Source organism: Callorhinus ursinus, unplaced genomic scaffold (genome assembly GCF_003265705.2).
Source record: "Callorhinus ursinus isolate GAN/ISIS: 27379988/994484 unplaced genomic scaffold, GSC_fseal_2.0 scaffold42, whole genome shotgun sequence".
Classification (NCBI taxonomy): Eukaryota; Metazoa; Chordata; class Mammalia; order Carnivora; family Otariidae; genus Callorhinus; species Callorhinus ursinus.
Window position 1 is genome coordinate 6,525,935 of NW_027397104.1, and position 27,938 is coordinate 6,553,872.

At 36.8% G+C, this 27,938-nt stretch overlaps 1 long non-coding RNA gene across 3 annotated transcripts in view; it reads right to left on the reverse strand.

The window, feature by feature from the left end:
- Positions 1-3,909: 3,909 nt before the first annotated feature.
- The window catches only part of LOC112809615 (uncharacterized), a 115,048-nt gene continuing 91,019 nt past the window's right edge, over positions 3,910-27,938 (reverse strand). For all 3 annotated transcript variants that reach the window (XR_003204625.2, XR_012374946.1, XR_012374947.1), the window contains 2 exons: positions 6,395-6,550; positions 3,910-3,997 (listed from right to left, as the gene is read on the reverse strand). This is a non-coding gene — a long non-coding RNA (uncharacterized lncRNA). The remainder of the gene's footprint in view (positions 3,998-6,394; positions 6,551-27,938) is intronic.

Below are 27,938 nucleotides of genomic sequence, written 5' to 3' on the forward strand. Positions count from 1 at the left end.
TTCAAGTTTTTCATTTCTTCCTGTTCCAGTTTTGGAAGTTTATATGCTTCTAGGCATTCATCCATTTCTTCTAGGCTGTCCAATTTGTTGGCATATAGTTTTTCATAATATTCTCTTATAATTGTTTGTATTTCATGCTCATGGATTGGAAGAAAAAATATTGTTAAAATGTCTATACTTTCTTAAGCAATCAACATATTTAGTGCAATCCTTATCAAAATACCACCAGCATTTTTCACAGAACTAGAACCAACAATCCCCAAATTTGTATGGAACCACAAAAGACTCCAAAAAGCCAAAGCAATCTTGAAAAAGAAAAGCAAGACTGGAGGCATCACAATTTTGGACTTCAAGTTATATTACACAGCTATAGTGACCAAAACAGTATGGTACTGGCACAAAAATAGACACATAGATCAATAGAACAGAATAGAAAACCCAGAAATGAACCCACAACTATACTGTCAATTAATCTGTAACAAAGCAGGAAAGAATATCCAATGGGAAAAAGTCTCCTTAACAAATGGTGATGGGAACACTGGGTGGCAACGTGCAAAAGAATGAAACTAGACCACTTTCTTATACCATACACAAAAATAAATCCAAAAATGTATTAAAAACCCCAATGTGAGAGATGAAACCATAAAAATCCTAGAGGAGAACACAGTTACTTCTTTGACATCAGCCATAGCAACTTCTTTCTAGATAGGTCTCCTGAGGCAAGGGAAATAGAAGCAAAAATAAACTATTGGGACTTCATCAAAATAAAAAGCTCCTGCACAGCAAAGGAAACAATCAACAAAACTAAAAGGCAACCTACAGAATGGGAGAAGATATTTGTGAATGACATATTTGATAAAGGGTTAGTATCCAAAATCTATAAAGGACTTATACAATTCAACACCCTAAAGGTGAATAATCCAATCCAAAAATGGGTGGAAGACACGAATAGACATTTTTCCAAAAAAGACATACAGATGGCCAACAAACACATGAAAATATGCTCAACATCATGGATCATCAGGGAAGTACAAATCAAAACGACAATGAGATATCACCTTACACCTGTCAGAATGGCTAAAATCAACAGTACAAGAAAAAACAAGTGATGGTGAGGATGTGGAGAAAGGGGAACCCTCTTGCAGTGTTGGTGGGAATGTACACTGGTGCAGCCACTGTGGAAAACAATATGGAGAGTCCTCAAAAAATTAAAAATAGAACTACCCTAAGATCCAGCAATTGCACAAATTTACCCAAAGAATACAAAAATGCTAATTCAAAGGGCTATATGTACCTTGATATAAACAGACTCTTAACTATTAGAGAACAAACTGATGGTTATCAGAGGGAAGGTGGGTGGGGGGTTGGGTGAAATAGCTGACGGGGATTAAGGAGTGCACTTGTAGTGATGAGTACCTGGTTTTGTATATAAGTCTTAAATCACTGTATTATATACACGAAACTACATTGTAAGTGAACTAACTGGAATTTAAATTAAAACTTAAAAAAAAGAATGCTCACACAAACACATATTAAGAGAAATTAAAAACATCAAATTCATACCTATAGAATAGTAGATCAATAAAATGGAGTATATTGATAAATTGAAATACTTTATGGTATGTCAACGAATCGACTTCAGCAAAATTAATCAACATGGGTAAATCTCAGAAATATAATCTTTATAAAAAAGAGAGAATGTCTAGAAGAATATATAAATGTGGTTCCATTAATACATATTTAAAAACCTGAAAAACTAAACAGTATATTGATGAAGGTATATCATATTAAACAATTTTTTAAAAGTGAATAAGTGCAAAATTCAGGGTAGTGGTCACCTCTGCAAGAATGAGGATTGTGATGGGCTTCAGCAAAGATTATCTCAGGGGCTTCAAGGGAACTGGTAACAGTCTGTTTCTTAAATTGGTATACCAATGTTCCATTGTTTTCTGTTACTTTACATGTATGTTATGAATGTTATTTTTATTTCAGTAGTTATTAAACCATTAAAAAATATAGCCAAGGTAATGGTAATATTTCTTCCTTCATTAAATATAAGGAATAAATATGATTTGTCTTACCTTTAAAAACATACATTTTAGAATAATCTTAAGTGCTGTAAAATCAATAATATGGCAGCATACAGCCTTGAAGTCAAGAATTATTTCTTTTCAATATTATAACAAGTGTGTCTACCCACAAAAAAAAAGCAAAAGCAACTACCAAATAATATTTTGAGTTCAGTAATTCTCCTTAATAATACCTAGAAGCCAGAGTTATCTATGATTTTTGTCTACTATAATATTGAACTCTAGCCATTAAATGAGGGAAAGTACTATATTAAGTGAGATAAAATGGGTAGTCTTAAGTGTAATTATCTCTAGTGCAGTGATATGTTGAAAACAAAAACACACTTAAAGTTACCATAATAAAATGCTCCTTGGCACTAAAATCTTAAAAGCGTTGTAGAACCATAGACAAAAATAATGTTGCTTTCTAAAGAAATGAAATACAGCCAGGAATAGAAAGAACTTGGAGAGGTCAAACAAACATATAGCCTAATGCCCCCAAAACACTTAGCTTCAATTTTCTTCAGAATTATAAGACATAAACAATACCTTATCTAACTTGATGTTCTAGAATTCTGTATTTTATAGCCAGAAGGTCATCTTTTAAAATTTTTATTGTAGAAAATTTCAAACTTACACAACAGTGAAGAAAATAGCATTTTGAATCCACATACACCCATCACCCAAGTTTAACAATGATCAAAGCATGACCAGTTCTTAATTTCTCCATAATCTCACACATTCACACACCATCCAATTATTTGGAAACAAATCTCAGCCATTACTTCACCTATAGCGTTTTAGTATATATGTGTAAAACACTACTTTTACAACATAACTGAAATATCTCCATCGCACCCTCCCCCAAAATTTAAAAAAATAATTTCTAATATCACCAAACATGTAGACAATATAAACACATTTAATTGATCATCCTATAATTTTATTTTTATAGTTTATTTGATCAAATGGAAATCTAAACAAGAGGTATACATCTTGATTGGTTAATTTGTCTCTTACGTCTTCTTGCAATTTACAGTTATCACTTTTTTTTTTCTTCTTACAATTTATTTTGGAGAAATCGAGGTTTTGTTTTATTTTGGTTTTTGTCTTTTTTTTGTCCCATAAGTTCCCTGTAGTCTGGACGTGCTGTCTGTGCTCGCATGGCATCATTCAACATGTTCATCTCTCCCCTATATTTATTCTAAATTCATAGTTAGATCTAGCATTTGCAGGACTATTTCACAGGAGGTACATTGTACTTCCTTTAGGAAGTACTTAATGTCAATACCTAATGTTGCTTCCCCTTGTAATGTTAGCGGTGATTAGTGATCGGTATTAGATCCCTATTTTATGAGGGATCACAAAATGTTAACATTTTAGGGGTGCCTGGGTGGCTCAGTCGTTAAGCGTCTGCCTTTGGCTCAGGTCATGATCCCAGGGTCCTGGGATCGAACCCTGCATCGGGCTCCCTGCTCAGCGGGGAGTCTGCTTCTCTCCCCCTGCTTGTGCTCTTTCTATCTCTCTCTCTCTCTCTCAAATAAATAAATAAATAAAATCTAAAAAAAAAAACAATGTTAACATTTTAAATTATTCCTTTTTCATGTATAAGATGGAATGTTTTTTATAAAGATCCACCTCTCCTCATCTGCTATTTTGTTTTCCCCTAGGTACTGATTTTATAAGAAAGGCAGAATAAATGCTTATTTCTTTTTTTTAAACAAGTTTTCAAAATGAGTTAATTCTTTATATTATCTTCTAATGGTGGTCAATTAAGTTGGGGGGAGAGGAGTTTCATTTTTTTAGTATCATAATGAATTCATGGAATAAACACATTTGATGTGCTTTGGTTTTATTGCTGTTATTATTTCTATAGATGTGCAAATTGTCCCATCTCTTACCGGCAGGAGATTCTTCAAGTTGGTAGCCTGAAATTGATTATAAAGAGAACATTTATACCAGAGAAATCAGCAAACACAAATTAGCTTTTCTTCCCAGAAACCAGCTATCAACATTTACCACCTTACTACTGGCATCACATCCTATATTGTCTCTTTCATCATTATCATTAAATTTTAGTTTTGTGAGTGAAAACACATTTAATGGCCACTTCTAGAGGTTCTATGACTTTATGTCAATATATACATATATATTTTTAGTAATTCTGATTGTTGTCTCAAGAGCATTCTCTATATTTAGTCTAATCAGAAAATGCTAATGGAAAAAGTATACCCTGTGTTCTTGTGTGTTCATGATAGTTTGTCTGTGGCCCTTATTTGTGAAAATTGAATTTGCTGGATATGAAATGAGTGGCATTCTCTTTCCTTGAATATCTTAAAGAGGACCGATTTTTTTTCTGGAGTTACAGGTTAATCACATGGTTTCCACTGTTATTGAAGGGTTGAGGGGGATACTCTTCATTGCTGACAGAGATAAAATCCTGCTCCCTACTTGACTGTCTCTGACACCAACTAGTAGGTTTGGCTGGCTAGTTCCAGCATGATGAGGTGAAAGTCTGGGTTTCACACTTGATGTTGGCTGGTGGTAGTACACGGAGATGGGGTCATATGCTTTTCTGTGGTGTTTGACTGGGTAGAGTAGATATTTAAAAGTTTTTGGTCTTGCTAGGCTGTCCTTTTCCTAATCTGTTCACTAAGGAGAGCAGGCATTGGTTGGGGCTTTCTTGTATGCATCTGTTGGCATTTTTAGGTTACTGGCTTCTTTAGCTCCAAGTCAGAGATATTTGCAGCAAAAAGAAAATTCTGAGAACCCACCACCGTGTTATTCTTTGGATCCTAAGGTCCCAGCCAGTCTGCCCCTTTCCCTCCACCTTCCAAAATCTTCATATGCTCATTCTATATAGTATCCAGGTGTTTTAGTTGTACTTAACAGAAAGAATATGAACAAGTACATCTCCATCTTTCGGAAAACTGAACCATAAAATTCATTTTAACTTCATTATTAAAGAGTTTATGTTCCATGTTTGAGAATGCTTACCAATGCCCATGAACTTTTAAAGAAAATTAGGTCATGCTTTCAAAATTTTGTATGTATTTGTTGGATGTTTTCTTCCAGGAACCAGGTTATCCCTAGGCTGGTTTCTCTTTGCCTTGTTTATTTCTTAATCTGTTCAATCTTTTGGTCTGTGCTCATATGTACTGATAAAAGTTATCCCTTACCTCACCTTCTTTTTAGTAAATCAACTTTCAGCAGTGTCTGTTCCTTTCCCTGATGTTTTTTTTAAAATTTAACAATGTTTACTTGGTCCTCAGTTTTTTTTTTAAGGTGTGAAATTTTTCTCTCATGTTCTTTGCATTAGTTTTCTCTTTCTGCTCTAACAAATTCCCACAAGCTTAGTGGCTTAAAAAATGCAAATTTCTTACAGTTCTGTAGGTCAGTTTAAATGGTCAGCAGGGCTGTCTTCCTTCTAGAGGCAATGGCGGGGAATGTTAGCTTGCATTTTTCCACTTCTAGAGGCCACCGGCATGCCTTTGCTTGTGGTAACTTCTTCTATCCTCAAAGCCAGTGTGGCATAGCATCTCTAAATCCTTCTCTTCCTCCAACTCTGATTCTCCTTCCTCCCTCCTTCCCTTGTGATGACCTTTGGGATGACATGGGACCCACTCCAATAATCCAGGATAACTTCCCTTTCTCAAACTCCTTAACTTGAAGCACACCTACAAAATCTCTCTGGGCATGTGAGGTGAGTGAGTGAGCCCGATGTGGGTCTCGGATCTCAATCCCAGGACCTTGAGATCATGACCTGAGCCAAAATCAAGAGCTGGAAGCTTAATGGACCAAGCCACCCACGCCCCCGTAAAATGGTCAGAGTAACTTAATTACTCGCAAAATCCAGCAATTAGAACATGGACATCATTCAGGGGTCATCATTCTGTCTCGCACATCACATAACTGTTTTATCTCCTTATTTCTGAGCTCTTCTTCAAAAGATTTCACATTCTTATTCATTTCCACATATTAAATGACCGTGGGAGTTCCCTCTCTAGATTGAGTGATTTTCTGCCATATGACAAGATTGGTCATTGCATAATGTTGTCCTTTTTCTCCCCTTTGGATGATACGGTTGTTTTATTTTTTATAAAGCGTAGCCTTCTGTCCATGTACATTTTGCCTGCTCTCTTCTTACCTGGATTTTGGGTTTTTTTGTTCACAGACAGAGTTTGAGAGAGCTACATGATTTCTGCTCTATCGACTATTCTATGACTCAGGGAAATGTGAGGGAAGAAATAGCACTAAACCGAGCTTACCATTTGAAAATCGGGGGTCCTGCTATTTTGCTAAATGTCCTTACCAGCACTCATTACCTTAACAGGAGAGACTCCATTTTCAGAATGAGATGTGCTCCTGGTTCCTAATTTAGTGTCTGTTTTTGGAAGCTTTATTTCCACCAAAGAACCTTAGCTCCAGGTTCATTTCCCCCTTTCACACTTTTCTCCCAGCAGCCACCGTCTTTACTACTCCTTCAGGAAAGAAAACAATAAAAGAGATCTAGTCAGTTTTTCTCTCTCTGTGACATCTTGCAGGGTTTTATTGACTTTTCATTACGGCTACTATGGGGAAGGAGGAGCAGCAATCAATCCATACAGCACCTTCCCCTACTTCAGATTTTTCTTAATTTTTGCTTTAAAGCAAGAGCAACAGTTTTTATAGTTGATTACATTAGATTATGCTACTTACCTTTTGTTGCCACTCTTTTTGTTGTTTTGGAGTATTTTTGATAATCATTGCTGTTTTTTAAGTTACTCTGACCATTTTACGGGGGCGTGGGTGGCTTGGTCCATTAAGCTTCCAGCTCTTCTTGATTTTGGCTCAGGCCATGATCTCAAGGTCCTGGGATTGAGACCCGAGACCCACATCGGGCTCTGTGCTCACTACGGAGTTGGTTTGACCCTCTCTCTTTCCCTCTACCTCTGCCCATCCCCCTGCACTCTCTCTCTGTCTGTGCGTCTAAAATAAATAAATAAATAAATAAATAAATAAATAAATAAATAAAATCTTTAAATTACTCTGACCATTTTGTTATGGTTTGCAAAAAAGAATTCTGTGATGTTATTTCAATCAATTTACTCCCAATTGAGAAAAACATCTCCATGAGTCTTATTTTAAATGTGAATAGAAAGACCAATTCAGGATTTATTTACTGATGAATAAAAAGTTGTGAGCTAGCAAGGGGTCAGTAACACACACTCCAACCTCTAAATAATATTTTTTCCTGTTTTTAGGAATTATATTTTAGTTTTAATGATCTCACTAGAGCACACTGCTAATAGTGGCTAAATTATATTTTCAACAGTTTCACAATTATAATCTCAATGGTAATTTAGTATAAATCATTTCCTTTTTAAAGGTTTTATTTGAATTTAAGTTGGCTGGGAATAATGCTTGTTATTTCTTCAGGGTGATATGGATCTTTCATAAAATTACCAGCATTCATAATTTGAAGAGATTCTAAAAGGCATACAATCCAGTCATTTTGAGAATATAAAGTACTCTAGAATTTTTACCAAATGACCACCTGAATGTGGTTTAGATGCCTCACCACCACTTGGGGCAGACCATACTGTTTTGTTTTTTTTTTTAAAGATTTTATTTATTTATTTGAGAGAGAAAGAATGAGAGACAGAGAGCATGAGAGGGGGGAGCGTCAGAGGGAGAAGCAGGCTCCCTGCCGAGCAGGGAGCCCGATGCAGGACTCAATCCCGGGACTCCAGGATCATGACCTGAGCCGAAGGCAGTCGCTTAACCAACTCAGCCACCCAGGCGCCCGACCATACTGTTTTTTGTCTGATTGTTGTGCAAGTCTTACATATTCTTCTGAACTCTTTCTCATACGGACCCAAGCTTTGTAATTCCTCCACTAGGGACTTTATATGATTCTTCTTCATGATAACACTATCAATATTTGAGGGAAGCACGCTTGTCTTCCTCAAACAGGGCATTGATTTATATCAAAAGTGTTTGTGTACCATCCTCATTCTAATGTCACCAAGTAGAACACATCTGGCAGGAATAACCGTGTTTAAGTAGAGCCTTATATATAAGCACAATACTTGAACATCCCTTCAGCTAAAAAGAATATCACAGTTGCATTCTTGATGAAAGTGTGAGATTTTGTCCTTAATTTTCCCTTAATCATTGCAAGCTCAGGGTGTTTAGCAATTTAGTGGTCATTTCAGATTGTTGATGAAAATTATAGTCATTGCTTACTAAAACAGTGCTGTTGAGAAACTTTTACTCTCTTTTTAAATTTTATGCAGTTGGCTGCATGTTCCAGTTTTCTTTCTCACATTCAGTACTGTTGAATTTCATTTTTAGCAGATACAATCCACCAGGATAGATTTGGAGCCCTATTTTGTCATCCAGTGCATTTTTTATTCCCCCCAAGCTTTATGTTACACTATATTTGAAGCATCTTTAATCATATATCAGTCAAGTCCCTTCTAACAAGAGGAGATATAAAGAAGGAGGAAAAAGAGAAAAACATAGAAAGAGCAAAGGCAAGTAAGGGGAAAGGAGAAAAAAAGAAAAAGAAACAAAAATATCTAGCATGTTAAGTATAAAGGGACTATATACTTCATCTTTTTTTTTATGTAACCCAAATTCATGCGATTTAGCAAACTCGAAACAGAGAAAGGTGCAACCTAATTAGAAAAATTATAATCCCGCCTCCTCACATTCATTTTGGAAGGAGCTTTAAAGTATAAATAAACAAATACATAAGTATACTGTTGCCTCTGTATTTACTTTGCTTATTTCCTCAAATTGCTAAAGGTGCTTATCACACATCTTAATTATCTTTGCACATGTATGCATACTTGAAGGAAGAAACAATTTCTATAAATTTTTTTCTTTTCTTTTCTTTTCTTTTTTTTAAGTAGGCTTCATGCCCAGCATGGAGTCCAATGCAGGGGTTGAACTCACGACCCTGAGATCAAGACTTGAGTTGATATCAAGAGTTGTATGCTTAACCGACTGAGCCACCCAGGCACCCCCGGAAGTTTAAATTTTGATGTGGCTCAATTCGTCAACTTTTTCTTTTAGGGACTGTGCTTCTAGTTTCAATTCTAAGAACTTTTCACCTAGCCCTAGGTCACAAAGATTTTTCTTCATTTTAATCTAAAGTTTTGATAGTTTAAATATTATTTATTTATTATTTTTTTTTTAGAGAGAGCACATGCTAGTGAAGGGGGGAGCACAGGGTGGGGGAAAGAGAGTATCTTAAGCAGGCTCCACACCCAGTGTGGAGCCCAACATGGGGCTTGATCTCACACTCCTGAAATCATGACCTGAGTTGAAATCAAGAATTAGACACTTAACTGACTGAGCCACCCAGGTACCCATAGGTATTTTTTTGAAATCATATTGGGCTAGATCCTGATATTCTGTTTTATTCAAGATGACAATAATGAGATAGATGGAAAGATGACAGGGGTTATAATTATAAGTAACTAAAATGCTATATAAAACTCTGTTCACCATAGGGCTACATAGAGGTAGGCAGAAGAGAGTGAGAAAGACTGGAGTCATATTTGAACAAGTAGGGTTGCTGAAACAATGGTACTTGAACCTCTTGAAATTCTTTCATAAACACAATTGAAGTGAGAAGACATCTTCAAGAACCCCCAAAATATATTTTTAAAGGTACAAACTTGGAATTAGCAAATAAATGTGTCCTAGGGAGCTAATACACAGCATAGAGATTGTCATCAACAATATCGTATTATAAATTTCAAAGTTTCTAAGAGACTAGATCTAATTGTTCCCATCATAAAAAATAAATGATAATTATGTAATGTCATAGAGGTTTTAGTTAATGCTATGGTGGTAATCATATTTGCAAATTATAAATATATCAAGTCAACATGTTATACAACCTTAAACTTACACAATATTATATGTCAATTATATTTCAATTTTAAAAAAAGCAAAATAAAAATGGGTAAAGACAAACTGGCAGCAACTAAACTACCTGTTCAATATCAGAAGCCATACTAGAGAAAGTAGAGGGAAAGCAAAGAGCCTTGTGAATGAGCTTAAACACAGAAAATTCCAGGTCATTATCATGTATTCACTGTAAACCCTCTCAGTCCATCCTCCAAAACAGCAGCAAAAGCTGGAGGGCACATGGTAACCATCATTTTGGGTGGGAGTTCGAGGAACTTTGGGAATGTCTGCAAATGATAAAGTTATCTGGGAGTCTGAGTTCTACGAAATCTAGAAACCTGCAAATAAAGCACCTTTTCAGGTCAGTGTTCAGCATTGAGGAGATACTGCTTGGATGGAATCCAACTTGAGCAGATCAAGGTGAATCAGAGCAAGGGAAAGTGAAGATTCATGTAAGGGCTAGGGAGGACTGAGGTGGGTGGGGAATTGTGGAGGAAGTATTCAGAAAGTGGAGACCATACTTGTAATTTGTCAGTGAAACAATGGAGGAGGGGGACCTAGGGTGGTGAAACCGCAGGAAATACCCTTGCTCATCCCTCATTCCTAAAAATACAATATGGCTATTTTACCTCTAAATGTGTAACAGAAAAGGTCTGCAGCACACTCTCATGCAGTGTCATTATGATAAAAAAGAAAACAGGGAAAAGAACATCCCTATGTATAATGAAAGCATGTCATTAACATTTAACCACAGAGCAGATAAAAACTGTAAAAATTGTAATAGAAATTGTAAAATATTTCAAAATAAATTAAAAAATAAAAAATAGAAGTTTAATAGAATAAAATAATACTAATAAAATAAATCAACAAGGTAAAAGAAAAAATTTAAGTGATGGAAATTTAAAATAATAACAAATCAGAAAGAGAAAAAGAGTGGAGGGGCAGGCAAAGAGTAACTACATTACCTGAGAAAATGGGCGAACACTATCTCAGCTAGGTGATCAAGGCTAACATCTATAATAACATCATGTTTAGTGTATGGACTCGATTTGTTATGAAGAAAATGGCACTAAACCTTTGTAGTCTTCCCCTCCCCTAAAATTTATAATCCTGTCCAATAAGAAGAAAAATATAAGACAAACCCTAAAGGAGAGATATTCTACAAAAGACCCGACCAGTACCCCTGAAAACCATCAAGGTCACCCCCCAAAAAAGGAAAGTCTGAGAAACCCAATGATTAAATGTAATCCCAGAGGAGATCCCAGCACAGAAAAAGGACATTGGAACAAAGCATGGACTTTGGTTAATAATAATAATGTGTCAATATTGGTCCATTAACTGTAACAAAAACACCATACTCATGCAAGATGCTAATAGTAGGGAAAACTAAGTTTGGAACATATGGAAAATCTCAGTACTATCTTCTAATTTTTCTGTAAGTCTAAAACTGTTCTAGAATAATAAGTTTATTTAAAAACATAAAAATCATTTCAGCATGAGGATTAAACAAAACAGAACACAAGAACAAATAAAATGAACAGACCATAAAGGAAGCAGGAGATGTAGGGAAGAAAATGTTAAAAGCCAAAAAGCAATGAAGACAACAATGAGATACCATTACACACTTATTAAAATGGCCAAAATCCAGAACACTGGTGACACCAAATGCTGGCGAGGACGTGGAACAACAAGAACTTTCATTCATTGATAGTGGGAATTCATTGGAAGACAGTTTGGAGACTTCTTACAAAACGAAATCCACTTTTACCATATGATTCAGCAATAGTCTCCCTTGGTATGTGCCCAAAGGAGTTGGAAACTTATGTCCACATGAAAAACTGCACGTGGATGTTTATGGAGCTTTATTCATAATTGTCAAAATGTGGGGGAACCAAGATGTCTGTATGTACATGAATGTACAAATAAAATGTGGTACTTTCAAATAATGGACTATTATTCAACGCTAAAAAAGAAATGAGATATCAAGGCATGAAAAGACATGGAGAAGCCTTCAATGCCTATTAGTAAACAAAAGAAGTAATCTGAATATGCTACTTACGGTATGATTTCCACTACATGGCATTCTGAACAAGGCAAGAACTATGGAGACAGTAAAAAGATAAGTAGTTGCTGGGGGTGTCAGGGGAAGGATTTATTAATTAAGCACAAGGGATTTTTAGGGCAGTGAAACTACTCTGTATGATACTGTACGATGGAGTCAAGTCATTATACATGCGTCCAAACACATAGAATGCACAGCACCTGAGGCTCCTGGGTGGCTCAGTCGGTTGAGCTGCCAACTCTTGGTTTCTGCTCAGGTCACAGTCTCAGGGTCCTAGGATGGAGCCCTGTGGCAGGGCTCAGCAGGGAGTCTGCTTCCCCTCTTCTCTCTCTCTGCCCATCTCCCCACGCCCCTCCCACCCGCTCTCTGGAATAAATAAATAAATCTTTAAAAAAAGGAAGAAAGCACAACACCAGAGTGAACCCTACTGTAGAGTTTGGGTGGTTATGATACGTCATTGTAGGTTCATCAGTTGTCACAAATGTACTATTCAGTGGGAGACGTTGATCATGGGGATGATATATATGGGTGGGAAAAATCTCCATATCTTCCAGTCAGTTGTGCTACGAAGGTAAAACTGCTCTAAAAAAAATGTCTTTCAAAAAAAGAAAGAAAGAAAGAAATGAAGAAACTGATCCAAAGGCCAATAAACAAAGTGGTAGATATAGAAGGTGGACAGATGAGAGTGGCACCAAGTGGGGGAAAAATGAGCAATGGAACAAAAAATTTAATAAAAACCATAGCATCCCACTCTCACCCAAAGAACTCCTAAAAACAAAAAACAAAAAAAAACAAAACAAAAAAACACACAAAAAAAGAACTCCTAAAAACTACATATTGAAAATTCGAATTATGTGCCTGGGGAAAATCTTTCAGAATGAGTGACCCAGAGATCCATTCTAGTAAAATTTTTAGATGAAAAGAAGTTCTTTGGGCATTAAAACTTGACACTTGAATACAATTAGAAGGCAGAAACAGGGCAGTCATTGCCCCGGACATGGTGATAGTGTCCGAGGAGGCCTGGGGGACATTCGGGATTCTCATCACCACTCACCGGTAGACATCCTGGCCCCCAGGTCAGGAAAGAACATGGGGGAAGCAGTAACGAGGGTCCCCTAACACTCCCAGCAACGGAGGTATTAGTGGAGGCCTAATGGAAGCCGGAAGTCCTCCCACACTGAGCAGCAACCAGGGCCAACCTCCTCCTATGGCAATGGAGGCCAAGTGGGAAATCTGAATTTCTACCTAGCCCCAGCAGTAAAAGCCCGCCCTTCCCCTGCAAGAGCAACCTCGGAGGAAGCCAGCTAAAATACAAGATTTGAAGTAAGACCCAGAGCTTCATAATATAATATGCCCAATGCTCATGCTTTGATAAAAAATTAGTTACCATACCAAGAACCGGAAAAATCGAAAATGGAATGAATAAGGAATCAATAGACACCACCACCAAGAGGGCAGAGATGTTAAAATTATCCAACAAACACTTTAAAGCAGCAAACATAAAATGTTTCACCAAGCAGTTATGAACATGCTTGAAACATGAAAAACTAGACAGTCTCAGTAAAGAAATACAAAGTTTCAGGAAGGAACTACAGGCATAAAGAAGAAACAGGGAAATTGTATGCATTTAAGTGCAGAAGCTGGGGGTGGGGGAGAAGCCCTCAACTGATGGACTAAACACCATAATGGAGGGAACAAAGAACAAATCAATTAAAGAACAATAAAAAATACCCATTTGAACAATAGGCAAAATAGACTGATTAACAAGAAAAAACAGAGCCCCGGAGACCTGTGCGGCAAAAACAAAATATTGAAAATTCATGTTATCAGAGGCTCGGAGGGAGGAGAAAGAGAATAGAGCTTTGAAAGTATTCAAAGAAATAATTGCTGAAAACTTCCCAAATTTGCAAAAAAAACATACACTTACTTATTCAGAAAGCTGAATAAGCACCAAGCACTTGGGTAAAATTGTACAGAACTTGACACATTCACCCAGATACACACACATGCATGCACGCATGTGCACAAGCGAGTACAAGGTAAATTCGGGGAATCTGCAGAATATTGGTGGATTGTGTTAGTGTGAATATCCTGGTTATTATATGATACTATAGTTCTGTAAAATGTCACCACTGAGGGGAACTAGGAAAAGTGTACAAGCTATTTCTCTGTATTATCTTTACAACTGTATGTGAGTCTACAAGTATCTCAATAGAAGTTGTAACTAAAAATGGTTTTTGCAATCCATTCTCAACTAAGCTGTGCTCTCCTCTGTCATTATCTTGTAATCTAAAGAACATGTAAGAAAGTTGGGAGGAGGAGTACTTGATGTTTCTTGTATTCTTGAAATGACATTATGATAGAAATGGTGAGTAGATTATGTTGCCAGAAGTTAAAGAGAGGAGGGGGCAGGAGGGAGGGGGTCGTGGCTCTACAAGGGCAGCATGAGGCATTCTTGTGGTGATGGGAATTTTCTATACCTTGACTGTATTAACATCAATACCCTGGTTGTGATACCATTCTGTAGTCCTACAAGATGTTACCATTGGGGGAAATTGGTTAAAGGATACATGGGAGGGCGCCTGGGTGGCTCAGTTGGTTAATCGACTGCCTTTGGCTCAGGTCATGATCCTGGAGTCCTGGGATCGAATCCCACATTGGGCTCCCTGCTCAGCAGGGAGTCTGCTTCTCCCTCTGACCCTCCCCTCTCGTGCTCTCTATCTCAAATAAATAAATAAAAAATCTTTAAAAAAAAATAAAGGATACATGGGATCACTCTGCATTCTATCTTAAAACTGCACGTGAACCCACAACTATCTCAAAATTTAAAATTCAATTAAAAATAGAATTCAGCCAATGAAAATAAATGCTTAGGAATTATATAAATGACCAGCGATGAGTAACGAATCCATTAAAAGTAGAACACATTAAATAACTATGAGAACAGTGATTTCAGATTATTAACTGACAATGCGAAAATATGAAAAAAATTTGGAAGTAATAGGTAGTCAATAAGAAGGGTTTTAAAAAGTTAAAGCCACCATCTTTTGCAGGAAAGAGATAATTTATAAATTGTCCCTGATTAAAATTCCATCCTGCAGTTTAAAAGTATGTCATTGGCAGACGGTAGCTACACTTGTGGCGAGCGTAGCATAACAGATAGAGTTGCCAAATCACTATGTTGTACACTGGACACCAATGTAACCTTGTGGGTCAGCTTTACTTCAATTTAAAACAAAGTATGTCACTATTATGTCAATAGTTTTTGTTACATTTTAACATTACAGACACTCTTAGGGAGAATATTTCTTCTGGAGAAATTATTTGAATTTCAAAATTTCACTAGATTTTTGTTGCATTACAATTAAATAAATTAAATGTAACACTGCCTAACACAGTACAATGCCTAATAATGCCCCTGAACCTAGGAAGGAAAAGTCAGGAGGTAAAATGTCACAGAGGAAGAGTTCTTATAATCTTTGAAACTGTAAAGTTTGATTGGAATCTTTGATTTTGCATTTATGAGCTGAGAGTCCTAGAGCAGGTATTGACTTTATCTGAAATTCAGTTTCATTTTCTCTGCATTGGGCTAGCACTGCTCATCCTACAGGACTATTTTGGGCTTGGGACACAGTGCTCGGCACAGACTCTGCTCTCTGCCTTGACGTTAAAAAATGTATTAATTTGTCAGTAATTATCAATTACTTCCTTCCCTCCCTTATTATATTTCATTATATTCAATATGTTTTGAATATATATATATTTTTTAATTAAGGTCACAGTATATTTAGAATGACTTCTATTTAAAGTGACTAAGTGTTAAGGGAAGAATCACATTCCATCAGCATCTTCTAACATCTAGAGATCTCTCAGAGAACCTCAAGCACACAGGCTTGACCGGTTATAAATTACCATATTTTCTCATGGGGAATTTTATAAAACTGCTCGGGTTTACCAGGGACATTTTTTCTTGTTGCAAAACGTATTGAAAATCCCTGAGATTGACATACAAAATGTAAGGCTGGAAACAAAAGTGTCAGTACTGACACAAAGAAACGATCTGCTTTTCACTAGTGGACATTAGGTTGTTGGCAAGGATTAGCCAAGTATTTTTTACTTCCAGTCAGGCAGCAGCTGGTTTTCAATGGAAGACTGAACATTTGTCTGCCTTTCTCTACCCCCAGCCGTCCTCCCCATATGTAGTCACAGACGTAAAGAAAACTTCTAAATCAAATTAATAAAATGACAGACCATTGGGCAAAATGTGGTACATTTTTCTCTCATTATTCAAGGGTTAAAGAGTAAACAAATCTGTTTCCAGCACAACTGATGGTACAGACAAGAGCCGTCACACGGGTTTGCTAACTGGCTCCTCACCTTCCCGGAACTGCTCTGCGGTTCTACTTTGCCGCTCATGGAGAGCAAATTAGTGAACTTGCTGGGCATCCAGTGACTGGTTTTCTCAGCGGGGATCCTCCTGAAACTACCTTCTGAGGCTATTATGAAAATCATCTGACCAGAGTCCATTAAATGATGAACAGGTAGTCACAGCACTACCAAGTACCACAGACGAAGCCCCTGCCTTCCTGGGGAAAGCAACCTTGACAGAGTCAGGCCTTCTCTGTTAGCAACTAGGTATCTGCAAGAGCCTGCAACAGTGGATTAGTTGGTGCTGCAGGGGACACATCATCTCCTAATCACCATTCAGGTGTGTGTTTTCATGAGACCAGACTCTCGAAATTGTTTATTATTATTATTATTTTAAAGATTTTATCTATTTATTTGAGAGAGAGAGAGAGTGAGAGAGAGAGAGAGAGAGAGAGAAAGAGAGCACAAGCGGGGTAGGGTCAGAGGGAGAAGCAGGCTTCCCGCAGAGCAGGGAGCCCGACGTGGGACTCGATCCCAGGACCCCGGAATCATGACCCAAGCCCAAGGCAGACACCCAACCGACTGAGCCACCCAGGTGCCCCCAGACTCTTGAAATTGTAAGCAAAATTTGGTTAACCTATTACTTAAGATAGGATTTTTTAAAAAAATCAGCGAGTATTTAGACAATTTAAACACTACCAATTACATTGACCTAACTGCTCTTTATAGAACGCTATACTCGACGGCGTTCACAAACACATTCTTTTCAAGGGCACATAGAATTTTAACAACATGGACCACAATCATTCTCAAAAACCTTTGAAATTCTTAAAACCAACAGTGTATAATTTCTGGACATAGACTTAAATGAGTAATCCACAAAATCCTACACATCGGTCAGAGAACAAATCATGAGAGAGTACATAGAATAGTTGAAAATGAATGATAACGAAAATACAGCATGTCAAAATTTGTAGGATGCTGCTTAAACACTGGTTAAAGAGAAACTTTTAGCATTAAATGCTTAGGTAAAATGAAAGCATTAATTATCCACATTTCCACCTTAAGAAGACAGTAAAAGAAGAGCAAAATAAACTCAAAGCATAAGGAATAAAATAAAATTAAAAAGAAATCAAGCGGCAAAGAGGAAAAACAACAGAAAAAATCAAAAAGGAAAAATTGATTCTTTAAAAAGAATGAAAATTGATAAATCCTTAGCAAGTCTGAGGAAGATACAAATTAAGACTAACAAGAATAAAAGAGATCTTGCAGATCCTATGCAATTTAAGAAGAATAATGAGATGAAATTTAAATAATTTATGGCCAACCAATCCAACAAATTAAATAAAATGGACAAATTCCTTGGAAATCACAATTTACTAAAAGGATACCCAGAGAAATAGAAAATCTTTAAAAAAAATAAATACATAATCAACAAATTTCTCACAAAGAAAATCTCAGTACAAAATTGTTTCCCCGAAGAAATAATCCCAACAGCATATAAATTCTTCCAGAAAATATAAAAGGAAGGATCACACAACTCATTTTATGGGGCCAACAGAGCACCAAAAACAAAACATAAAAAGAAATCACATAAAAATTTACAAGTAGATATCCTCCAGAACCATAAACAAAGATATTTTGAATAAATATTAGCAAGAGAATCTCATGAATTATAAATCAAATAATGTGTAATAATAAAGTGGAGCTACCCCAGGAGTAACAGGATGATTTAACATTTGAAAATCAACCAAAGCAATCCACGCTGTTAACATATTAAATGAGAAAGTAAAGGAGAAAAAACATGAAAAAAATTCATGACAATGCCCATTCATGATAATAATTTCCAGAAAACTCAGAATAGAAGAAAACAATGTTACAGGGCATCTATATAAAGCCTACAGCTAACAGCATTACTCCTTGTGGTAAAAAATGGGCATTTTTCCCAAAGACTGCAAAAAAGGCAAGGATGTTTGCTGTTAGCAATCCTAGTCAATGCCAGACCAGAAGGCCCAAACTTTGAATAAAGCGAGAAAAAGAATAATATGCCTAAGGTTTGGAACATAGAAGTAAAACTGTCTTAATTCGTAGCTAACATGTTTGTTCTTGCAGACAGATACATATAGCCATGAGACAAAATAGAAGCCCAAGATGTGAGCCAAATATGTACAATTGAGTTTTTTACAAAGGTGCCTACGTGGAAAGGACAGTTTTTCATAAATGTTCTTGGCATTGCTAGATAAATATATGGGCAGGAATGAATCCTGATGCATAGTTTTCAGAATAAAATAAATAAATATAATTCAAGCTGGGATGTACAACTGAATGTGAAATCTAAAAGCCCCTACAAGAAAACATGGGAGAATAGATTCACAAATTTGAACAGGTAAAGATTTTTTAGGCAGAGAGAGATCATAAAAAAATCACTAAAAGAAAAAAAAACTGGTAACTTGAACTACATCAAAATATTGAACTTCTGTGGTTTAAAATATATAATTAGGAAAATGATTAGACAATCACAGAATGGGACGGAATATTGACAATTCATATACACAACCAGGACTTGTGTTCAGATTATATAAAAATTTGATAAAAATAAATAATAAAAATCTGTGGTGCCTGGGTGTTTCAGTCGGTTAAGCATCTGCTTAATTAATAATTTTAGCACCTGCTTCACAGGATTATTGTAATATGAAATGTTAAGAATTTAGCCCAGTGCCCAGTACACATTAGGTATTCCACATATATTATCTGTAAGTATTATTTCATTTTACCCTCTGCAAAATCCCTGCGTGTTGTTTCACATGTTTGCAAAAACACAATTCTCACAAGCACAAAATGAACTCTATTCTTTCTTCCATTCCTTTTGTATATCCGGGTTAAATTACTGTTTAGGTTTTCATTACTCCCCAAATGCCCTTGGTGGTGTCTACTTAAAATACCACCCGTGCCTGCTAATGTATGTATCAAGACTGCCAATGCTAAGATTAAAGGTGCTAATGACCTTTATTCATGAAGCCTAAACATTCTCCTACTCATTGGACAAAGGTCTAACATAGTTCCCTTTCACAGTAGAAGCCATAAGCATCAATACTATTATTATATTACATTCATTTTCTCCCAAGAAAATACAAATACAGGACATTTGATGTTCTTGTTCTCCTTTCTAGTCCTTCATCTTAGAGTTCAAACACAAATGCACGGTTCAGGATCAGAGGATTTTTGAGAAAGAGATATCATTCTATGCTTATAGTTATCCCATTGGATTTCATCCACTGATCTTAAATCAAATTTAGGTTTCAATCCTTTCTTCCCTCAGGAAATCATTCCCTATCCCCACACTCAATAACACTTGAGTTATTGAGCTCTGCTCAATAGCATTAAATGCTTAGGTATCAAGCTCTGCTCAATAACTCATGTAAATAATCACTTTGAAGGCCCCACAACCATCGCCAGTTCTCCAGTTCTCCATCTCCAAAATGTACCAAAACTCTGGAGTAGGCTCAAATAAGTCTCAGTAATGGATCAAAATAGGATAAATCACTGCCATAGGGTAGCTGAAGAGGGCCGGGGACTGAAGAGAGAGTGGAGAGAGGAGGAAGAAGCCTGGAAGACCTCACAAGCGCTTATTAGAAACTTGTAGGAATCATATCAGAGCCTATAACATCAAGAGAAGTAAGAAAATAATAAGAAGGATCTGTTTTCCATGGATAGCTTGTACTACTTACTATTCTGTCCTGAGAATAGACCCGATGTTCATAACACATAAATCACTAGCATTTCAGAGAAGAGAGTGGTTATAACCCAAGTGGTGAGGTGACATTGAAGTTTCAGGAAGACTGTGTGTTCCAAGCTGCATCTTGACCCATAAATTCCCTACACCAACTGGTAACCAGACACATGTGTCAATTTCTAAAAGACAAATGTAGATGACCCCTAAAAAGATGGCTTTATGTCAATGACCTAGACTGTCCATCTCTACTAACTTTTCCAACTATCTCATGAGGGTCATATATGGGTAGGCAAGCTTTCCACAAAGAAAGAAAGTTTGACAAATCTTCCCATACTACTATGTTTCCAGATAAAAGATCCATTTTCTGAAGAAAGCAACTAGATTTTATACGCAAACATAATTTTTAGAAAATTACTTTGTAGTAGATATGGATGTGAATTTATTCTGTTGAGTCATATTTATCTGCTCTCATCTTTAAAACTGGTCATGATGCTGCATGTCAGTGGTGTAAACCATAAAACAGTTAAAAGGCATTAAGATTTATTCCCCATGATACTCCTAGGGATTTTGTAATAATCCTGTTGAGGTTGTTTTCATACCTAGAGTTTATTTATTTGACTCCTAAATGGATATACTTACATAGCTCAGGCTTCACAACATTACATCATTGGACAAAAGTCCATAGAAAAATGTGGCACCAATGACAGCAGCATATAGAACAATTTGAGATTTTGAAATAATCTGTCAATTAAGAGGTTAATTTATAAGCACAGGAAACCCACCACAATGTGGCTTAAAAGGTGGCTGGGTGATAGACCTTGGGGAGGGTATGTGCTATGGTGAGCACTGTGAATTGTGTAAGACTGTTGTTGAATCACAGACCTGTACCTCTGAAACAAATAATACATTATATGTTAAAAAAAGAAGAAGAAGAAGAAGAAGAATAGAGCAAGAAGGGAAAAATGAAGGAGGGGAAATCGGAGGGGAAGACGAACCATGAGAGACTATGGACTCTGAGAAACAAACTGAGGGTTCTAGAGGGCAGGGTGTGGGGGATGGGTTAGCCTGGTGATGGGTATTAAAGAGGGCACGTACTGAATGGAGCACTAGGTGTTATACGCAAACAATGAATCATGGAACTCTACATCAAAAACTAATGATGTGATGTATGGTGATTAACATAACATAATAAAATTTAAAAAATTTTTTTTAAATTAAAAAAAATAAAAAATAAAGGGCACTAATTGGCTGTAGTAAGTAGAAACAAAAAGAGACCAAGCTTTAGACTTGATTTGATTCAGGGCAACACAAAGTCAACAAGACAGCTTTTCTCCATTCTCCTTTACCTTCCGCCGTGTTAACTTCATCCCCAAAATGCCACTCTTTTCAGTGACAATTTCAAGGGCTATATACACTTCTTTTTCATCGGTGGAAGGAGAGAGACTCAGAAAAATTCATGATGAGACAGAAGAGACTTATTTCCCATCTGACCATAACAAACCTTTTACCCAGTCTTCTTAGAACTAATTAAGTCAGGGACGACAAGTTTTTTTTCATATTTTCAGATTATAGTCATACTGAAAATATTTTATAAACTATTATGGTATATTTCCATTTTAACATCTTCATATAAGAATTTCATAGTGCCAGAAAATGATGACCTTTAAGTATAAAGACAGTATTTTGATTATAGGGCAGAACATTTTTGCTATCACCTTTAAAATGTTGCCACATTCATTAACTTCTTGAGTTATAAAAAGCACATAGAATCCATTTCCTATCCTTCAGTACATTTTTATATCCACAATGCAGTAATCAGATACTGATGAATGTAATAATTTGGGGAGAATTTAAAGATTAAAACTTTTCAGGCAGAACAATGATTTAAAATCAACCAGGAAAAAAGCTCCCTCAAAATATTGATTTATGTAATTTTCTGCCCATTACCATAATAACAAAGTAAAACTAGTTCAATTTTATAAAGAAACTAAAGGAAAATGTTTCACGTTTGCTGTTCCCTTGAAAACATCATCATTAGTGAGCAGCTGAAGAGGGCAAAATTTTAATTTGGGGGGAGGGTGGAATCCTTTTTAAGCAAAAATCAACTTCGTCTCAGTTTACAATAAATTATTGAAGAAAGAAAGACATTACTTTGATTTGAAGTATTACAGGGGTACCTGGGTGGCTCATTTGGTTAAGCATCTGCCTTCAGCTCAGGTCATGATCCCAGGGTCCTGGGATGGAGTCCCACCTCAGGCTCCCTGTTCAGCAGGGAGTCTGCTTCTCCTTTTCCCTCTGCCCCTCCCCCTGCTCATGCTTGCTCACTCTCTCTCTCTCTCAAATAAATAAATAAAATCTTAAAAAAAAACCCCAAAGTATTACAAAATATTTCACCGTTACACAAAAAGTAAAATTAAAGTTTAAAATACTAGCAAATTGAACTAACATAAATCACTCATCAATGTACTTTACTCTTTTTAACAAATCCATAATTACAGAAAAATAGGTTAGGAAAGATGTCCTTTTCCTTCAAATTGGTCATATTAGCTTTGAATCACTAGGCAAACCATACAACTCTCTGAGCCTTAGGGTCTTCATCTATAAAATGAGAGAAGTAAACTAAATGCACTTAAACATCTCTCCCAACCTACAAATTTATATACTATTGTTATCTTAAGTAATCCTTTAAGGAATGAGGGTTTAACCTCAAAGTGTCTTCTAGATATATAAAGCTCCCCTTTAAGTTGCAAAGCTTTACTTGGAGCATTTACAATAAATGCATTATGTTTTCCTGTCACCTTAAAAAAATATGAGCTATGACTGCTAACACTATCTCCTAACTTGTTAGTCCTGCCTCTCAAACTTGTCAGCTATTGGACTAGATCAGCACAGACTTCCGGTCCTTGACTCCCATTCTCTGCAACCACAGGAAGAAGTTGGGAGTCTCAGAATGAAGATACCTGAAACTTCCCTTTCTCTCTCTCACTGTTTTGAACACCAAAAGGAATACCATGTAACAAAGTATATACAGATATTTTGTGTATGCATAGACATATAGACACATATACCATGTCCAAAGTATATCTAATGCAAAGAATTACTTTTGTGAGGAACAGTTCTTACTTTTTTTCTAATGAAAACACTTGGATATTACATAAAGTATGTCTTATTTTAGAGGACTTGTAGCTTTATGGTTCAAATCTTCAATTAACTGACAATTCTGCAGTCATTTTGTTTCATTTCTAACTTGCTGCTTTATTGTCTAATTGCACAGGGCCTAATACTCCTTTGTTTCTCCCAGAGTTTCGAAGTTTGACCTTTTAGCACGTGAAAATGAGAACTTACAGGTCTGTTACTTGAGCAAATTCGCTATCGCCATTCACTTTAAAACAGTGGTTCCCTAAACCACTTTTTTTGGTTTTGGTTTTGGGGTTTTTTTGTTTTGTTTTGTTTTGTGTTTTTGCTTGAGATCCCTAGGCTCTAGCCCGAGAGATTCTAGTTCAGTACAACTGGGGCAGGATACAGGAAAGCTGTTTCTCAAAATTCCCTCAGGTAATTCTGAAATCAGCTCGTTTGGGAACTATTACTTTGCCCTCAGTTTTAGCAGCTGCTTCTTATATTTTACAACAAATATAAAATTTTCTTCTGATATGAATCAGAAGTACATTCAGAGAAAATTCCTATCTACCGAGAACTAGATGTAGCAATCTTTTGCAAGAAAATTTTAAAATACTATATAAACAGAAGAGCTAAGACAATGCAGGTTGATGCTGAAAAGTGAGTGGTTGTACCCTCATGAGGCAATTGTTTTCTGCAGTATTAGTAGTCATTCACTGGTAAACAGAGACTGGCTGATAACAGCTGTCATTACTAAATAAAATATGGAAGATCTTTAAGTAACAAAAATGCAACTAAGTAGTTAAACAGCTTGAGAAAATGTTTCTAACAGACCTAAATGAAAAGCATGAAATAAGCTGCAGTTTCCCATAGAAATTCAAAGATTTCTTTGCCTCTGGAGTTTACTCTTAATAGGACAAAAAAACTTAAAACCACTACCGTTGAAAACTAAGTTAAATTAAGTGCAAAAATGTAAGAGTAAAATATGTACCACTATATTTTTAAGGATGTTTAAAGCACAGATAGATTTTCAGTCTATTCTTAATGAGTATTAAATGTATTAAAATGAGATATAAAATGTTTGGTACCAAGAATGAACACCACTCCTTCCAAACTTGATACAAAAACCACATTTGGTTTTTCCAGTGTCCTAGATGTCTGTGTCCACTGCAGAATATTTTTTTTAATGTGTTTTGGCTGCTTTCTTGGCCCACCCCATCAGGAGCCTCAAAGTTAGAGTTGTCATGCTTCCAGGCAGCTGTGTTATGTACCGGGAAGTCTTATATAGGTAAATATAACTGTCCCATAACATTCTAGGAGATATAGCTCTCGTTCTCCTTGAAATAGTGTACAAGATGTTATATAGGTGATCTGTAACCCAAATCAGCCAGAGTGCTTTTCCAGATATGACCACTGGAGGCCAGGGTGTGGCTAAATACCTGTAGTTGTAGATTCAATTTTCCTCAGAGGAACACCATTTCCACAATTGCTCATAGGTGTCATGATATGAACTTGAAAGGAAGGGTAAACTATCTGTGTCAGTATGGAGTTACATGCATTCTTGAAAAGTTCAGACCCCGTGTGACACGGATGGATAAGACATAAACCTTTTGTATTGGGTGTTCTGGTGATCTTACGTTTGGCTCGAGTTCTATTTCAGCAGAGGTAATGTAATAGTTTCAAAATCACTTCAATAATTTCATCTATCTTGCAATTTGGATTAAAACCTCTCCATTTTGAAGAGCTGGAATTATTTTGCTTTTGCCACCAAACAATAAAGTAGCAAATCGAAAAACATTCTAAATGAAATCCAACAAATATCCAAAAAGTACTGAACATTCTGGCTGATTGCAGGGATCTTCCTGAAGGTCTTCTTGTATTTAATCACACTCTGAGCCGTGGTGATTTCCTTGTGTCTTTTCTAGGTCCTTATCACCTTGACTGTAAAAGACACGTACAATGTTTGCATCATCAGCATTTTCATCTTTAAAAAGCGAGCAATTCCTGGGGCGCCTGGTTGGCTCAGTCGGTTAAGCTCGGACTCTTTGATTTCGACTCAGGTCATGGTGTCAGGGTCATGAGATCGAGCCCCACGCTGGGCTCCACACTCTTAGGGGAGTCTGCTTGAGAGTCTTTCCCTCTCTCTCTCCCCTGCCTCTCTTGCATTCCTCTCTCCTCCCACATCTGCCCCTCCCCCCACTTGCATCCTCTCTTTCTCTCTCAAATAAATAAATCAATCTATAAAACAAAACAAAACAAAAAACCCAAGCAATTCCTGACAACTTAATAAGCTAGCTCTATAAAGCTGAGCTGATGGTATTCTCTGATTATCTGGGGAATTGGTTTATGATTGGGTGGAATCATGTCAGGTATAATCAGAAACAGTTTTATTTTTCTACCACCATTGCTTGCAAACACACCCTGTACTACCTAGTTTACTGACCTCTGGGGAGCGTCTCCATCAGATCTCCTGCTACTATGTTACCAAATCCAGGACACTCTTAGTCTAAAATTCGGCCTCCAATCTGATTTCATGCTCTTCCTCTCTGGCTCCGCTCAGGCCTCCCTGAGAGCTTACAGATTTGGCTGGGGGAAAGAGAGGCAAGAACTTGATTTTCTTTTTTATTCAACTAACTTCTCTACTCCTTCCTTCACCCCTCATCTTCATCTGATGGGTTCAGTGTTGGGAGCATGGGAAGAAGGACTTGTAGGAAGAAGGGCAAAGTGCTCAAGTGTCAAGTGGTTTTATTTGTTTGTGGTTTTTATTTTTTTAATTCCAGTATAATTAATATATAGTGTTATATTAGTTTCAGGTGTACAGTGTAGTGATTTAACAGTTCTATATATTGTTCAGTCCCCATCACCTTTTTCACCCATCCCCCACCCACCTCCTCTCTGGTAACCACCAGACTGCTGTCTGTATTTAAGAGTCTGGGTTTTTGTTTTTGTGTTTTTGTTTTTGTTTTTTGGTCTCTTTGTTTCTTTGTTCATTTGTTTCTTAAATTCCAAGAAATGCAAATCAAAACATCAATGCAATATCAACTCATACCTGTCACAATTGCTAAACTTAAAAACACAAGGAACAACAAGTGTTGGCAAGGATGTGGAGAAAAAGGAACACTTGTTCACTATTGATGGGAATGCAAACTGGTGCAACCATTCTGGAAAAGAGCATAGGGATTGTTTGTTTGGTTGGTTGGTTTTTTAAAATTTTTTAATTGTTATGTTAATCACCATATATTATATCATTACTTCTTGATGTAGTGTTCCATGATTCATTCTTTATGCATAACACCCAGTGCTCCACGCAGAATGTGCCCTCTTTAATACCCATCACCAGGCTAACCCTTCCCCCCACCTTCCTCCCCTCTAGAACCCTCAGTTTCTTTTTCAGAGTCCATCGTCTCTCATGGTTCATCTCCCCTTCCCACTTACTCCCCTTCATTCTTACCCTCCTGCTATCTTCTTCTTTTTCTTTTTTTTAACATATGTTGCATTATTTGTTTCAGAAGTACAGATCTGTGATTAAACAGTCTTGCACAATTCACAGCGCTCACCATAGCACATACCCTCCCCAGTGTCTATCACCCTGCAACCCCATCCCTCCCACCCCATATCACTCCACCAATACTGTTTGTTTTCTGAGATTAAGAATTCCTCATATCAGTGAGGTCATGTGATACATGTCTTTCTCTGATTGACTTAGTTCACTCAGCATAACACCCTCCAGATCCATCCACGTCATTGCAAATGGCAAGATCTCATTCCTTTTGATGGCTGCATAATATTCCATTGTGTATATATACCACCTCTTCTTTATCCATTCATCTGTCAATAGACATCTTGCCTCTTTCCACAGTTTGGCTATTGTGGACATTGCTGCTATAAACATCGGGATGCACATACCCCTTCGGATCCCTACATTTGTATCTTTGGGGTAAATAACCAGTAGTGCAGTTACTGGGTTGTAGGGTAGCTCTATTTTCAAATGTTTGAGGAACGTCCATCCTGTTTTCCAGAGTGGCTGCACCAGCTTGCATTCCCACCAACAGTATAGGAGGGTTCCCCTTTCTCCGCATCCCCACCAACACCTGTTGTTTCCTGACTTGTTAATTTTAGCCATTCTGACGGGTGTGAGGTGGTATCTCATCGAGGTTTTGATATGGATTTCCCTGATGCCGAGCGATGTTGAGCACTTTTTCATGTGTCTGTTGGCCATTTGGATGTCTTCTTTGGAAAAATGTCTGTTCATGTCTTCTGCCCATTTCTTGATTGGATTATTTGTTCTTTGGGTGTTGAGTTTGATAAGTTCTTTATAGATTTGGTAGCCCTTTATCTGCTATGTCATTTGCAAATATTTTCTCCCATTCTGTCGGTTGTCTTCTGGTTTTGTGGACAGTTTCTTTTGCTGTGCAAAAGCTTTTTATCTTGATGAAATCCCAATAGTTCATTTTTGCCCTTGCTTCCCTTGCCTTTGGCGATGTTTCTAGGAAGAAGTTGCTGTGGCTGAGGTCAAAGAGGTTGCTGCCTGTGTTCTCCTTTAGGATGTTGATGGACTCCCGTCTCACGTTTAGGTCTTTCAATAATTTGGAGTCTAATTTTTCTGTGTGGTGTAAGGAAATGGTCCAGTTTCATTCTTCTGCATGTGGCTGTCCAATTTTCCCAACACCATTTGTTGAAGAGA